This window comes from Colius striatus, chromosome Z (assembly GCF_028858725.1).
Source record: "Colius striatus isolate bColStr4 chromosome Z, bColStr4.1.hap1, whole genome shotgun sequence".
Classification (NCBI taxonomy): Eukaryota; Metazoa; Chordata; class Aves; order Coliiformes; family Coliidae; genus Colius; species Colius striatus.
In genome coordinates, this window is record NC_084790.1 from 37,557,230 (window position 1) to 37,574,934 (window position 17,705).

Sequence of the window (17,705 nt, forward strand, 5' to 3'; positions counted from 1 at the left end):
CTATAAAATTAACGCGGCGCAGCCTGTGCGGGCGGCAGGGGAGCACTTAGCATTTGTGAGGCGGCAAACGGACCACTCCGTGCGCCCTACACGTCTGCTTTTAAAAAAACCCAAACAACCAACCACGTTATTTTGCTTTTGGATTATGTCTTGAGAGGTAGGGGTGAGTTGGTGCGTTGAGGTATGGGACGGAGCAGCGAACCCCCCGGGAGACTGCTCGCTCGAGGCGAGCATCGGCGCTGCGGGGACGGAGGGACTCAGGCGAGGCACGGTGGGAAGGCTCGCCTCTCTCTCCCGGGAAAGGCGGGCAGTCCCTCCTGTGACTGTTACCCAGTCCCGGCCGCGCCTAGGGATCTGACAGCGCTGGAACGGGGGGGACGGCGCGGAGCCACGTCCTGCCCAGGCACAGCCAGCGGCACCGGCGGCTGCTTTTCTCCGGCTCTGCCTCTCCTGTGCCACTCGTTTGCTGTGTACCCCTTTCCGCTTCCCCTTCCCTTTCGCTTTCCCCATCCCTGTTCCTCGGTGTATGTCCTGGCCAGCTCAGGCCCCAGAAGGAGCGGCGAGTGGGACCAGCTCCCTGCTGCCTGTCCTGGGCTTTCTGCGTAGGTAGCCCTTGCTGCACCCTTTGCACTCTCCCTGCACCCTTTGATGACGAAATAGGATGAGAAACTGTGGCACAGACTCCAGGGTGAGGTGTGTGCACAGCAGCATTTCTTTGCTCGTCTTCATCAGTGTGAAATGTGTTGAGTCCTCCAAGCACCCTGTTCTGGAGAATGTTTCAGGCCAGGGGCTGTAGGTCTGTAGAGGGGGTCACAGTCACCTCATGCAGTTTAATGGCAGTGAGATGCAATCCCTATGCCCTCCACAGTCAGAGTAATGAAGGTTTTTAAGATATGTTTATTGGATGCTAATGTCATCTGGATGGGCTGCAATAACAAATATTTCTGACAGAGATATCTTCTAAATTTCCATCAGATGACAAGATGGAGAACTAAAGGTGAACTTCTGCATAAAGCGCATTGGGCACTGTGGCTTTTCCATCACCACTGTTTTCTATCCACCTGCTGAGGGGGAATTTCACAACTGTCACCCACTAAATGGGGTAGTCTTCCTTGGGAACATGTCCTCTTCAGGAGCAAGATATTTGCAGCTCAGAAATAATGTTTGAATGAATTACTTTGCCAGATTTTTTTTTTTTTTAAATTTCAAGCTGTTTATTTTTGTAACAGTGCCGTTTGGGGAAAGATTCATTTGTACAAGAGATATGTAATAAGAATGGCAAAGTAAAATATTTATCCAAATATTTTATATTGGATATATTTATCCAATATATTGAAAGTAATCTGTTACAAATTCAAAACAGTATTATACACGAGTAGTCACAAGTCACCTTAACTTTTTTTTTGGATACAGACAATACAGTGAGAGGCACTTGGAATAAAAGTTTCTGAAGTACAGCCTCTTTACAGACAACAATGGGTGGAACAATGAGAGAACAATGTTAAAAGATTAACCTCTCCTCTCCAGGGTATATGCTATCCATACACTAAAGACACAGGCGTCTGATAAATACATGTTTGTCTATATGTTCGTGCCAGAAAGGAAGGGGAGAGGGCATTAGAAGTAGTGTTTGGCTTGGGTCAGTGATACTGTTCAGGTTGTGCGAGCTATTCCATGGAGTAATTTGCACATTGTGAGGTGTCTGATGGGTACAAGTACTGTATTGCACAAGATGCTGTATATACCAAACGCCATATGTATAAGGTGCTCTGTGCACTGAGGGCCATCTGCACAAAAAGCCATTCCCAGCTCTCAGTGTGAACAGAGACGGCAGGAAGGTTAGGAAGGGTGAGAGAAGTGGATGCAATGTGGTACATCTATTAGAGGTCAGGGACTGAGATGTTGAAATGTCTTGGTTACTCTGATAATATGCGGTGAAATGGAGTACCTAGTATTTTAAGCAAAAGACCATTAACTAAATCTTTGTTGCACATAGTGTATAAAACTAGCTCAATGTATTACTTGTTTGCATAGGTTTTGTCAGTGCAAAGCCATTAATTTTCTTTAAATAACATCAGGTGATGAAGCCAAGACAGGGATTGTGTATCTCTAATACTGCAGGAGTTTATTTTTCCTTGCTATTAAAAGCTGCTGAAAGCCTGGTTTTAACATGTGCATTATTTAGCTCACGTGAACCACAGCGAAAGGAAATGTTACACAGATGTCTTAGCTGCACTAGTAAGATGGTTGAAATAAATGGAGAGTGAACCTGCTAGTTCTTAATCACAAAAATAATGTACCTGCCTCTCCCCACATTGCCACTGGAAGTCTCTTGGTAAGGTAGGTTACTGAGACCACTGTTCACTCTTGCTTTGTGGAAACCAAAGTAACTGCTGGCAAATTTCCCTACTTCTGTCAAAATTTAAGAAAAGGTACAAAAACTGAAGAATTTATTACATGTTTCTGTAGTGATCATAAAGTTTTAAGCACAAGTGTTTAGGAGCTGCTTGTGATAAAACTTTTTTTTTTTCCTTAAGGGAAAAAAAAAAAAGAACTTGGTCTGTCAGGAAAAAAACCCCACAAAAACAACAGAGAAAAATGACCCAATTCAGACCTAAATAAAGTGTGTCTTTACATTGTAAAGATTTCCTCTTTTAAAACAAGCTAAAAAGCTGCTTGACATTGTGCAGTATGGTCTCACTTTTTGTTTATATGTGTCAACATGATGTATAGATCTCTTAAGATGTCAAGCATTCCATATTGTAATTTCTGAGTTACCTCTGAAACATGATTTCCTAGGTATAGTACAACTGCCCAGGCAATTCTCTGGTATTAGTAATGGAGGAGACTGTGCTGTTGAAACAAGTGCCCTTGGAGGTCATCTGAGTACCAGGGAAATGCTCTGAGTGGCTGCACACCTGGTGAAGGGTTTGTATTTTGGGATACAGCTGCCGGCTCCTACGTGATGTCGACTGCCCTTGGTCATCAGTGCACTTGCAGGTCAGGATTGGGTCACTGAATGAAAACTCAGTTTTGAGCATTCATTCTCTTTCTTTAAGATAATTCAGGTTTGTTTGAATTCATGTGTTGTGGGGACATGGGTAACCATTCTGTTTGCCACTGCTATCCAGCACTGGACCTGCCATTCCTACGTCCTGTGGTATATGTATTATGGTGATAAGTGATGGGCAAGAGGTAAGACCTTAATTTTAGATAAGAACCAGAGTGAAAATGTGGCAGCATAGATATACTCCTGGGTAGTACAGGTGTGTTGGGGTTACATGTGCCTGTGTTGGAGCCCAGACTAACTGCATTGACCAAGCAACCTAGTGAAAGCTGACCCTAATTTATTAGAATTATTGTGAGGCAGTGCCAAGGTCTGTTCTTTAGCCTGGGGGGCAAATGCAGCCATTTGACCACATGCTTCCAGTCCCCTCTCAGGGAGGGTGTCTGCAGGCATGTAGACTTGCAAGTGGCTCCTGGTCTTTGTGGACTCCTGCAGCCACGTGGGGATGGGATTGCCTGGGCTAGCACGAGCCCCGACATTGCAGAGATTGCTCTCCCAGCATGACAGAGTTCATGGTTGAGCCCAGCAGCATCCCTGAAGATTTATTTTCCCAGGATAGGTGCAGCCAGCATGTCTCCATGTGCTTCAGACAGACCTCGTTGCACAACAAGTCCTAGGCAGGGGCTACTCTCTTGCAGGGGTGCTAGAAGGAGAGAAGACATGCTCTTTCTGAAATTGGTCTGAAATGTGGCAATAGGTGCTTAAAAGCAGCCTTAACTTTTCTTCTTTTTGGGTAGATATTTGCAGAACTTTATACCTGATTGTAGGGCTTGACTTGTATAGTTACAGGTAAAGTTTGACGTGAGACGTGGAACACTGTAGGCAAATTGTGTCCAACAGTTCATCTGGGCAGTGCCCTGTGTGCAAATTCACTCCACAGCTAAGTTCCTTTATCATTTTTCAGTGAAACGCTAGCAGATCATGCAAAGCTTTTCTGCTAAAGCCCTTCATGCAGTAGTACCTCTAGCACAAAACTACTCAAAGGACTCAGGAATCATGAACTCAAAACCTATTCTATATAATACTTCAAAAAGGAGCAAGCTAACAAAGTGTTTTAAACTTGTTAATTAAAAGTAATTGTAAGCAGCTGTCACATGCTGCTACTGTTTTAATTGACATTCATCACAGCTACATCTGTATTATGCTGCCACTGGGGATCCTAGTGTATTTAATATCAGAATGTGGCACCTTCTGAGAGATTAGGAGATTATAAAAGCATGAGGACAACATATTTGTCAGGGTTGAAGGTCACTAATCTGTGCTGAAAGCAGCCAAGAGAAGTGAGCCATCCAAAGGGGCAACTGGAACAAGCAGTGACATTTTGAAAAAGCATTGAGCTTTTCTATGCTTTCTCCCACAGGTTTTTTTTTCCATATTCCTGAATTTGTATTCTGCCATCAGACATTGGCATGGGATATGAGGATGGTAGTTCAGAAGTATTTGTTAGCTTGTTAACTTTTGACAGGCCTAGTTAAAAAACACAAAACCCAAACCAAAACAACAAAACCACTATCTTTAAAAGATAAGTAGAGGAAACTTGGTTCTTTCGGATGAGCATCCCTCTTAGCCTGTTATTGTGGTCAGAAAGAAGCGTCTCAGTAGCCTGAATGATTGTGTTGCGTTGAGCAGAGTATTCAGCTGCTTGCTCATGGCAGACTTACAGCTGTAACTGCATTATCCTTGTAAACCGCTGGAGTGCCAGATAGCCCTGGTTATCCCTGGCCCAGGCACTTAGACAGATGTTTCTGTTATGTTGAGCAGAGACACATTGTAATTGGGATTGGTTATGAGAATAACTGGGCTATAAATCTTCTGCTCCTTGCTTATGTGTGTTTTGTTATATAGAGACAATTAAACAATACTTTGTCTCTCCTTGTGAACATGGAATTATGGCAGTGTTTGTTTAATTTTTTTTTTTTACATAAAACAGTTACAATATGTGGTAAGACTTCAACATGCTGTCTTACATTGGGAAAACTTCATGATTACCAAAACTAGAAACATTTATCAGGTTTCTGTGTTCAGAAAGAGGCATTCATGTGTATATTTTCACAGAGTAGAAGACTTATGACTTGTTACCCATTCAGAGAAAATAGCTCATGTGCAAAATGAGAATAACAGTGATTAACAGAACTGTGAATTTACCCATCTGAGAATCTTCTTCAGCAATTAGGAAAAAAGTTCTGAAACCTTTGTGCTCTGATCAGTGACAAAAATGCAAACTGACACATTTTGTTTGTACCAGGGTCCTCTTCGACTCACTGAGTAGGAGCCGGTCACTTTTGGTTTGATTTTTGTGAAGTCTGTGCATGGATCATGCATAGAGGTCAATATCTCCTTTAGCAAAGAAAAGCGTGGCATACTGTACTGAGCTCTTCCCTGCTTCTCTGAGCTCTCCATAGTTAGTAAGATTCTGAAGTGCAGTGATGTATATGGTCTTCAAGGAAGCTCTTCTGAAGATTACATTTAGCATCTGAATTCAGCAAAGCAGTGAAACATTGAGTTTGAGTCAGGGATGATTAGCATACTTAGACACATGTAAGCTTCTTGCTGAATTGACTCCTGGATCTTTAAGTGTCTCAGCATGGAGTTATATTTACACTTCTTTTGTGCAGGCAAAGTGAAAAAAAATAGACAGTATTAATCAGCAAACTAAAATAGAGTGCAGCTATTTATGAATGTGGAGATGAGTAAATGAGGAAAGGTGTGAAGAAATCTCAAATTCACGGGGAAGATACAATCAGTCATTTTTAGGCTGGAAAGAAATGTCATTGTACCTTCTTAAAAATAATTTAAAAATCATATTATTTATCTTGGGGTGGCAGGATGCCACAAGGCTTCATGGTTAACTCTTGGAAAACGTGCTACAAAGGTTTCCAAATATCTCCTGTCTTAGGTCCATGGAAGTCAATACCAAATCAATACTGGGGACTGTGCCTGCTGTTCCTTACTCTAGCAGTATTCCCATTGGCTTCATTGTGATGATTTTCTGAAGATCTGTTTGCTTACAGAGTCAGTGTAGTGCTGCTGGATGAGGGATAGTTCCAGCAGGCATGTGCAAAAGCTATTTCCCATGGAAAATTATTGTTGCTTTGAGTCAAGTTACTGACTTATTTCCACTCCTTCTCTCTTCAGATCCTCTCCCAACATCACTCTTTCTGTAAAATATCTCACCTGTACTCTCTGAGCCAGGTTTTTGAGAACTTCTGATTCTGCTGGAGAAGTGAAAATGAGAAATGGAAAGAAGAAGACATTATCTTTGTAAGAAGAAATTAACTCTTGTGCAGGAGTTAAGATTATTTTATTATTAGCTAAGGACCCAAGGAATGCACTCTTCTGGAAATGGGCAAAAGGGGAGTTTCCCACAGCCTTCCTTCATTATAGTTCCCTTTGTTTTGTTGGGGTTTTTTGGGGTTTTTTTTGGTTTTTTTTTTTGTTTTTTTGGTTTTTTTTATTCTGGGACATTTAGAAAGGAGCCAGGGAAAAACTGGCAGGTCTTCTCAGGAAGAGCATGTGATGTCATGGTAGGAGCTGTTAAAGTTTGTTAGTTCAATGAATCAGTTATTTTTTGCTTGGTGTGTTTAAAGACAAACTTGCATTTTTAGAGGGGATATGAACCTGTATTTGCAAACACTTCCATTGTGTCTTCAGGATAAAAGACATAGTCCTTTGCTGAAGAAATGGATGTCAGATGTCAGAACAGTATAATGCATGAGGAAGAATCCAGGGAGGTTTCGGTCAAGGTATCTTTCAATGTAAAGTCAGGTTACCCCAAAATATCAACAGATTCCTTAATTCAGAGACATTCCCAAGATATCAAACTGTCCCTGTAATCAAGGAGTCTTCACTTTCTGACAACCCAGGACACGAGCCCCATTCTAGCCTTAGTTTTGGTCAAAATTTCAGTGAATTTTGGGTCCTTCAGTGCTCCTTCATGCTTGTCTGGTTGTTCATGTCAGGATGGCCACAGCAGCTCTCAGCTTTCCATATTGCAGCCTTCCCTCCACTCTTTCCAGGTGCTTCAAGCAACATCTACCTTGTCTGCTGCTTTTTCCTTGATGATGCCCTTATCATGGCCACGAAGGGCTTGTGTTTGGACGCTGTCAGCGAGCAGCTGGGGCACTTGCTTCTTGGACAATGGGAACACATTGCACCAAGACCAGACACTAGTTCCTTTCTGCTTAAGGCTCCAGCATTTACTTCTCTGGTGGCAGTCATTTAAAGTAACCTCCTGAATCAACAACAAAAAGACCTAACAAAAACCTCCTCCCCTAAAAACAAAACAGAGAAAAAGAAGTCCCCACACCATCAGAACTGTTTAGTACTGAATCCTCTGAATGTGTTCTCTTTGTGAACATTCCAAGTCATTATCTCATTCTCCACTTTGTACCAAGATAGCTACAGCTTTTAATGATAGTTTTTTTTCCTGTGTTTTTTGGTAAGAGAAAGAAACCAAGGGAATGGATATAGACTTGACACACAGACAGTTGACATTGATGCTCTTGGTCCATCTTATGCCCCATTGGCATTACTTTATCTGGGGAAAAGCCTACTGAAAGGGGTTGAGAAAGAGGAGTTAGCCCTGCTCTACCTAACTTAAGGCAGACAGTTTGAGTATCCAAGTGAGAAGTTAATTTGCCACCAGACTTCTTTGGTAGGTACAGCCTCCCTAGAGTGCAATTTAATCCATGTTAAGAGACAAGCAGCAGGTTTGTGTCTCTTCATTGGTGTTAGAGGAAACCAGAGGTGACCAGTCTCTTTAAAGAGGTATCTCTGCAAAATGAGATCAGATAAGAACAGGTCTGTAAGATGGGAGCAGGGGAGAGATGACCTGTTTTTTGATGCTTGGGTCTGCATTGTCTGGCATATGCATTTTTCACATAGGAGCTTTTGTTCTCTATCCTGGGATGGCTGATATAAACACTGGCATCCTTATGGAAACACATACAGTGCCCTGCAGTCCTGAAAGCCCTTCCTTCCCCTTGCTCCCTTGCCTCAGCCACAATTGCCCAAAGGCTTGCCCACCTGACTTCTGGTCAGATTTTTGCCCTCCACTCTCACTGAGCAGTGCCCTGGGATGAGTGGTCCTCTTGTCCAGCCATTGCCATGTGCATGCAATGCATATGCATATGGAAATACAGATATTCCTTCCTCTCTGATTCTCCAGAGCACAATGGCCAGATGGGACTCAGTTTGCTAATTGAGGGGCCTCAATTCTGACAGGTTTTCTGGGCAGAAAGTTTGGAGGCAGCTTCCCCCAGAAGATGTAGCCTAAGGAGAAACATGGATCTTGGCTTGTTGCTTGGCACTGAGGGAAATGCAGCACAGATGCATAGGAGAATGCAAGGGCATAAGCACAGAGCACAGCAGGAAATATTTCAGAATCACCAAATGTAATGAATTCTTGCTGAACTGATGATAACTTAGAAGATGAATGCTAACAGTGGTGTTGCGAGTACGCAGTCTCTCAGGTAAGATTCCTTGGGATGTCAGCGCCTGTCTGCCAGACAATGGGAAGCTAAGTGCCTTCAGCTTTCAACAGCTCCAGTCCCAATAACTGTCTGTAGAGTCATCAAAGCTGAAACAAGCTCTGCATAATTTCTCTGCCTGCTCTGTGTATATCTGCTGCAGCTTATGCTGACTAGGAAATGGAAAACACATGGGAATAGCCTGCCCTCTTGGCTTCATCACAACTGTATCAGTTTTCCTGCAAGATTTGCAGTTAACTTGGCACAAGCAATTTTAGCAAACTTCAATGCAATCTATGCAAGAGTTTTTGTGTCTGTGAAGAGAGAGTGATTGCAAATGTAAGGATCTGTGTGAAGTGGCTGATTGGTTTTTGGAAATTATCTGAAAGGTTGGTTAATAGGCAAGTTTTTACTGTCATCTGTGGTCATTAATGCTAATATTAAATCCTACTGTAAAACATGCTAACCAGCTGTATTCCTGGTGTTTTGTTTGGGAAGAGACTTAACCCCAAACTTCTGTGTGTGGAATAACTCTATAATGAGTGTGCCGAGGTGTGGAAAATCAGGCTCTCTAAGTGCTAGTTTAGAGCCTGAGGAGCCTGGGACAGTGTTCAGAGGAGCTGTCTGCTTTTTGCTGTGAGTGTTATATTTATTTCCCTGTGGCCTACAAATGGTCATGCATTGGGAGGGTCATTTGTTAGCTGCCCTGCCTGTGGGGATCCCTAGAGGCTTGCAGCCTCTTGGCTGATGGTGCTTGATCACCTGACCCCTTCATCTCCCTTTTATGGCTCTCAGGGTCTCCTTTGGGAAGATCACTGCCAGGTTCTTAGGTTGGCTTCTGCTCTCAGATCTACACATACTCCATCAAGGAAAATTTAGTGGTTTCAGCGTGGTATTAGATGTTATTCATAAGCCTTTGTATATATTTTTTAAGATCCCTCTTATTCTTTCTCTGTGCTGTTTCAGGGACCAAATAATCTAGAAACATAAACTCAGTAGTTTCCTGAGGATCTGCACTCCTTTTGGTTTTTCTCCTGTTCTGTTTGTTTGATGCTGTTTCTTAAGGACTTTTATTGTAAAAGTGTATTTGCAGGAGGAAGATTTAATGTTTGAGTCATTGATGTTTCCTGAGATGAACTCTGGCTTCAACCTTTTTTAGAAATATCAGCACTCTGTCTCTGGGACCTGTGCCTCTCACATTGGAAATACGGAACTGTGTTACTCGTCTCGTCCAGATATGTTGTAACAAATAGAGCAGGCAGAATCTCCTTCCTTACAATATTAAGGAGAATTAAAGAAGTTAATTAAAGAAGTTACTTAAACTATATTCACTGTCTGATTTTTTTTAAAAGTAAGGTGAGCATTGCATCTCCTAGGTATTGCATCAGGTGATTGAAGTAGTAGTTTGTGCACAAAAGCATTACAATAAATATCAAATCAAGTAAAATAAAATTCAAAGCAAAATAAAAGAGTTCTCACAACTGATGGTTAAAAGTATGTTTAGACTTTTTAAAGGAGATTTTCCTGAGACAGGTGTGAGTTAATGAAAAAAAGCTTATTTTGCCAGTGCACTTTTCTCTGACAACTGTGTGGGTTTTTTTAGCCACTTCTAACTGTGGTGCTGGTTTCCTGCACACCAAAAGCTGCTGTAACTTGCTTTACATGTTCTTCCTGGGCTTTACCAGCTGCAAGTGAATACTATTCCACTTTACTAGGTTCAGTTTCAGTATTCCCTTTGAGGCAATTTGCTTTCTACTGACTCTCTATGAAGCCCGTCGGGGTTTGGATCTGAGCTCTTTCTACCTCTGTGCTATCTGGTCTTATACCAGACACCCTTCTTTCACCCTCCAAAGGGCCATGCAGATAATAGTGTACTTGCCTCACCAGTTCCTAGATCTATACAGGTGAGGCAGCTGCTACTTCATCCATGAAAGTCTATGCCCAAAGATACCAGAGATACTGTTGCCCTTTCACTCTTTAAATCAAAACTAAAAGCTTCTTTCCCAGAGTGCTCTCATCATTCAAGTGGCTGCTGCATGCTGGGCTATTCTACTGTGGATCATTTGGAAAGCACCTTTTAGCCATGATCCTCAGAGGGCCTGAGATCTGCTCTCATCTATGAACTTTGGTGAGCCTTGTGTGGTTGCAGGCCGAGGCAACCTGTACTGGAAGTGGTGGCAAGTTTCCTACTGACCCAGAACAGGATTAAACTGTTCTGCTTAAAAAGCAAAGGTCACTTATGATCAGGATGTTTTAAGAAACATAGCTGTTAAAGCAAAAAATGTTCCATGGCTGGGCACAGGTGACAAGATAAACAGTCTAGCAGCTTGATTAAAATACCTTTTCTATTTCTAAGGGCAATTCCATTAAAAAAATGTTTGTCTTCTATCCTGTAGGTGGTATAATCCTGAAAACCTCTCAGGATAACACTTGGATTTTGGTTTTCTTGATTATAGTAACTGTTGTGCTTATGGGCTTTCAAAGCATCACGACTGTGAAATGAACCTACTGGACTAAGTACATTCATTTGGTTGAGACGTATTTTTGAGCTTTCAGTTTTACTCATTAAATACAAAACCTAATGCAAACTGGCCTTTAGCTCTCCATTCAGTCCAAACTATTAGAAGTTCAATAGTTATGATTCCAGTGACAAATATGAATTGCTGAATGTTCCATATTTAAGTGTTAGACTAACACACTCAGATGCATGCATCTGCTGTTCCCAAAACTGCAGAGGAGGGCCAATGGGAGCCTGATTAATACCATGGGAGATGCAGGATGGATTTTGCTAAGAGGAAAGGTACAGGGCTGGTCCCAATCTAGTGAGTTTGCTTTTTCATTCTGCAACAAGATTGAAACAGCATTAATGACACTGTCAGCATGCCACTGCTGCTGTTGACAGCAGAATTAAACACCACCTAAAAGGTATGAGGGAGGTTGCCCTATCCTGCTGCTGTGTGAAGCAGGATCACCTATTTTTCCTGTGCAGGATATGCATGTGTCATCATGGGCCAGCCATCTCATATACTAGATGAACGGGACAATCTATCTGCTGCTAGGGTGTTGTCTACTTTTATTTAGCATAAAATGTTTCAAGTGTGTGCTTTAAGAGAGAAGCCATTGGCTTTTAGGGGTTACCAATCAGACCTTGAATGCTGGCCCCAGAGAGCATGCTGGAGAAGTTGGAGTTCTTGGTGGTTAAACATTGGTTCACACCAAGCTTTTCTGCCTGAGAAACTCTGACTTAAAAATGCATTAGCTATGATTCTTTTATGAGGAGAAATCTCATCTACTGATGGGTTTGAAATATTACTCCAATCATGTAGTAATCAATCATTTTACATTGTGCTGAAAATGAGAAGAATAGAAGAAGAAAAGCAATCTCTCTTTAGATATGAGCAGTGTTCACATCTGTATTTTGATCAACTCCATATACTAGAAGGAACACTTATGCAGACAACCAGTGACATGTATTAATGAGTCTCGATGCTGAAAGGAGCTGTTTTCTGCATGAAGAGAGTAACTATTTCATAAAAGGTTCAGTCATCACTTGGTATACACAGATGTTGAATTACTGGGACCAAACTTTTAGCCTGACTTGATCAGGTGTGGCACTTCTGCCATACAGAAATTTGGAGATAGTTTTTAAGTGAGTAATTTTCATCTTTGTTTGCAGCTATCTTGGAATAAATCCTTATCTGCACCCAAAGGCTGGGGTGCTTAAACGCCATTCCACCTGTGCACACAGTGACTTGTGCCCTTGGTTTGCTTGCCATGATGGGAATTGTTGGTGCTTGAAAGTTTGTGTTTTAATTAAGTGCAGACACAATTTTAATTTTATCTTGACAATCTACTGCCATAGTGGAGGGAAAATATTTTTTTCACTTTCATAAGTTAAAAGCATCAAAATGTATGAAAGTGATATGCTGAGTTTTGAAACATAGCCCAAATGCTGAGGATGAACACAGGTAGAGAAAAAACAAGAGAATGAGCAGATGGAGAGAAACCACACCATGGCTGCAAATACCATGTTTGTTCCACCTCAGTCTCCTTGGGGTGGGAAGAAATAGGCTCAGGATGGCTTGTTTGGAAGGAGAGAAAAGAGCTGGCTGAGAGAGGATGTGTATTCCAAGGGAGAAAAGGGACATGGGGGCAGTGCTGCATGAATGGGTGTTGGGTAAGACTGAAACACAGGACAAAGCTGCACCAGGCAAAGGATGTCCAGCATAGCTACAGAAATGTTACTGGGGCTGGTGGATCCTTTCTCTTATAGTTTCTGGTATTTGTGAGTGATTTTGCTCCTGAGTCAACGTATTTGGAGGGAAAGGTAAAACTACACTTCAGTGCTTCCTACTGGACCCTGGGAGATGCCATTTTCATCACTGTGGCAGAAGAGGGGTGATGCTTTGATCAGCATCTTGAACTTTTCTTTCTTTCTTCTCTGATGTGCCCTGCCTCAGTGCTTCTGAGAGCCCAGCTGGAACAGAGAACAGGCCAGGACAGTTCCTAAAGACAGAAGTGTCAGGGCAGACTGGTGACGGGCAAGGAGGAGTGCACTGGTAAGCAGACTGTGTGGTTTTCACCACCCTGGAGGCTGTGAAATGAAGCTCTGCAAGGTGAATGAGCTTGGCCAAGGTTGCAACATCTCTGAGGCACGGTATATTAATCTAAACTCTGCTTTGCCTTCATGTAAACTATTCTCCTCTGGAGCTGCTTGCACTGCTGCAGTTACACGTTTGCTTTCACAGACCCCAGACTGTCAAACAATCTCACACAAGCATGCGTTGAGCTCATGTGATTGAGCTACATGTGTTTACTTTGTTATAGGTCAACCACTTGAGCCTACCCTCAAGATGAACTTAATGTTTGTGGAGGAAGGGCAGCAACTATGTAATACTGCAACAGGCAGACAACAGTCATTGCTTTGAACAATAGGAAACATGCTGTCTGTTTAACTAGGTACATATTGCATATGAGTGTACACACCTGTAGAAAAGGTTATCTTACTCTTCTGCAGTGTTTGACGAGAATATGGTAATCTGATGGGTGAGGCAGGAATTTCACAATGCAAGTTTCTCATAAGATTGGAAACAATATTTCTACAAAGAAGCATGAATTTGGTGAATACTACAGAAAGGGAGCAAAACAGCTATAAATGTTATTTTTTGCCCATTGATTATGGCTTAGTTTTGCACATGCTTAACTGCTTTACTGCTTTACTTGCAGTGGCTGACTGTGATTGTGAGCCAGGGACAGAAGAGTGAGTTTACGTTATGACAAGCCTCCCATGACAATAAGCTTGAGCAAAAATAGAAATAAAACTTACAATGGATATAAATTACCATTACTCTGAATTTAAGACTTTTTAATGCCACTAGAAAGGAATTTGGTATGACTTACTAAGTTGGGCACTAAAAACTTAATAGAAACTGCTGTCTCAACACAACATTCTAGAATGTCACCGTTTTCACTTGAGGCGAACAGCTTGGTTAAACAGACAGTTTCTGCTCCTTTTCATCTCCTGAGATTTTAAATGGAAAAGCCAAAATGAGCCACTACCTTGACTAGTTTTCTCATAATTAAAATCCCCAAACTTGCTGCTGCAAACAGACATTCAAGCTCTTTCTATAAAAAACAATGCAAAGATAAACACTGCTCTTTCTGGTAACTTTTATTATTTGCATCCTAGCTTTATAGGTAAAGTGAAGATTTGAGAAACAAACATTAAAAACTGGAGAGAACGCATTCAAGCAACCCTAAGAAACCAGCATAAAGGAAATATTTCCCCCTGTCTTTGGCTGTGGGCCATCTTGGGGTGAAAAAAGACCCTGTGTAAGAGGTTAGGAACAGGCTTCTTGATATTTTCTGTGCAAGTTGCTTTATGAACATCTCACCCTTTACAAGTCCCTAACCCTTTAAAATAATTTCTTAGATGACCCAACATGGTGTCTTTATTCACTCATAGTTTGTTTTACTGAGTGGCTGGAATAGCATATTGACCCTCCAGAGCTGCAGTGAGGGGTATGGGGCACTCCCTGTGCAGCTCCTGCTGTGTTTTTCAGAGGGCAGCTCTTCCTTTGACACATCTGGGAAAGTGGCCTCAATGCTGGTGCTGATAAGGCTAGCAATGTGTCTTTTCTTGCTGGATGGTGGAGTGCAGCCTATGTGTAACTTTCAGTCAACACAGGCACGCATAGATCATAGACTGTTTCAGCTGCCTCTGCAGAGCTTCTGTTGTAATCTGCCAGAAGATTCATTCTGTGGTTTAAACTTTGGCATATGAGGAATGCCAATACTTTATATATACAAAATGTCAGTTATGTGCCCTCAGGCAGCAAGCTAAAAATGATATTACTCTGTTGATGGATCTGGGTTTAGATAGTTTCAGCTACAGTAAGTTTCTTGATGTAATCTCTGAAGATAGCTGCGCCAGTAAGCTGAAGTACAACTTGCATGGTGTCACTGTTTTTTCTCTAATTTCAGAGTGCTTTGAATAAATCACCAGGGAGAAAAATCCTTTTCTTATAGGGACTGTCACCCAGTGCTCCAGTAGCGTGCAGCCATGATGCCTTATGCTATGCAGCATGATGAATGAACTGCTCCCCAGTCTCTGCTGACCTAGAGCATTGGTGGTGCTCCCACTGGCTTCAGTGGCATTTGATTGTGCAGTGTTACTGTGTCTGCCACATATAGCCATCCATAACACGAAAGCGCTTGATGTCTGTGGTCATCACTGCAGTAAAATTGCTGCTGCCCTGGGGGAAATTGCGTGGGATAATGAACCACAAGTCAAGACTTGTGGTGCACAGCCCAGTGATGTTGTCAGAGTAGCATGCTCTGAAACAGACAGAATCAACAGGGACAAAAGTCTCAAAAGCAGAAGCCAATCAAAACCAATATGTACCCTGTCCACAAGATGAAGTCACTGTGCTGTAGAGAATTACTGACAATAAACAGTGAAAGAATTGCTAAACATAAAGTGCCCAGTTCTCATTTTCAGCAAAGCCACTTTATATCTCTCTGGAGTGTGTAAGTGTCCCTCAAAAACAAGGATACTGCAATGCTTTACAGACGATTATAGCTGTGTTAGTTTAACAATGAGAACTGAAGCCCAAACAAGTAGTAGTTTGCTGATTTTGGAGTTTCTCGTGCATCTAGAACTTGTTAAGAAATTTTGACAACACATTAGAAGCGGCTTTAAATCACTAATTGGAATTTAGGCTGGAGGTTTAAATTGCTTCAGCTGACAGAAGCTTCCTGGTATGGACAGTTGATGTCCTGTAGCAGCAAAAGACCATGAAGTGCCAGCTGCTGTGAAAAAGCCTATCTCCAGTTCTAGTCGAACTGGAGGGTTGTGTGATTGGTGAAGACAAAAAATAGTGAAGAAACTTAAGTTCTGGGCCAGATTTCTATCGTACGCATACTAGTGTAAATCCAGGCAAATTCTCCTCAAATCAGTGGAGTTATTCCAGGCTTACATAAGCTTAGCCAATATCAGAGTCTGATTCTTTTATTTTTGGCAACTGGAATTCCCTAAGTTAATAATGTGGACAATTGTGCAGATTCACATCATATGATTAAGAAGTTTTTTTAGTAATAACCAAATCAGTTGGATTAGGAAGAAAAGGGAGAAGAGACAGATAGTAGATAATTAAAGAGGTTAATGAAAGAGCTGAGCTGAGACACAAAGGACAACTTTATGAAATCTACAATGACATAAACAAACTCCTTAAGACTGTAGGCAAATATAGCATGAGAAGCAAAGATACAGGTAAGGCCTATGTGAACTGATTCCTCCTTTCATGGTGTCTCCAGTCTCCGTTTGCAAGTATGGTACTACTGAAAATTTTATTACCTCATCTACTAGAGCTGTGGGTTGTTGTGTCCTTTCTTAGGACTAGATGACTGCAAAGACATGCCAGGACCTGCATCTGGTCCTCCTGGATGTAAGATCTAAGATCTTCTGTTGGCATTAACAGTGCGGTTGCCTCAGTTGCTGGGCAGCTAGTGGCAACTGCAGTTCTGCCCCTAAACTCTTAACTGTGGGCATATGGCAAATTTAATTCTTTGGTGATTCTTGATAAAGAAGTCCTGAAAGTCTTGTTGTCTTCTACAGATCAGAATGAAATTGTCTGTCTGCCTCTCTTTTCACTAAAAATAACATTTCTGAAGTTTGTCACTCATCTGTGAATCAAGAAAATGATATAAATACATACAGAACTGTATGTTCTGATATATGCTGAGCACAAGGCCTAAAATTACATCTTCAAATAGTAAGTTTTATTTTTGTTATATATGTGGTAGTGTAGGAAGTATTTGTGTAACATTTTATTTTATTTATGCAGAAGGATGTAAGTAAAATAGTGTTTCTAAGAAGGTATGTGTTGCCTGGCTTCATGAAAGAATCCGTTCTGTGTGAGTAAGCGGGGACCACTCTCTCGTTTACTGACAGATCAGCTGCATATTTCCCTCTCTCCTTCAGAAGATAAAGAGGGTAAAACTAAAGCTGGCCAGAGCAGACAGCTTCACACTGTGGGATCAATACTATGGCACTTCTGTGAAGTCCTATAGCAGGAGCTCCTGAAGAGCTGAGTACTTTGTGTCTGCCTGCATCTGCTTTGGGGAGGTTTTAAGTGACAACCGATTGATGTGGCAGCAATTTCATTGATGCTTTTCCAGCACCAGTTACCACAGAAAATTATTCTTTTCTGAATCACTTCCCTCTGTGTGCAAAACTCAACTGAATGGAGCAAGAGTTCGAGAAGAGGGATATTAGCAGGCGGTACAACCTATTAAGAGTAATTTCCCTTTTCTGAAATAATCTGCTTTGCAACAGGCTGCCCAGGAAAGGGGTTGAGTCATCATCCCTGGAGGTATTTAGAAGTCATGTAGACATGGCATGTAGGGACATGGCTTAGTGGTGGATGAGGCAGTGATGAGTTAACAGTTGGATTTGATGATCTTTTAGATCTTTTACAACCTAAATGATTCTGTGATTCTATCAAATTCTAGGCCTACTCAGAAATCCCCCTAAAAATCTTCTGTTGAAGTTTGTGTGTGGACAGCGGTTCATTTTTAAACTAGAAGGAACTTGAAGCTTGTTGAACCTTCATAACTTGCAATTATAACAAGCTGGAGAAAGAGACCTCAATTACTAGTGTATTTGCTGC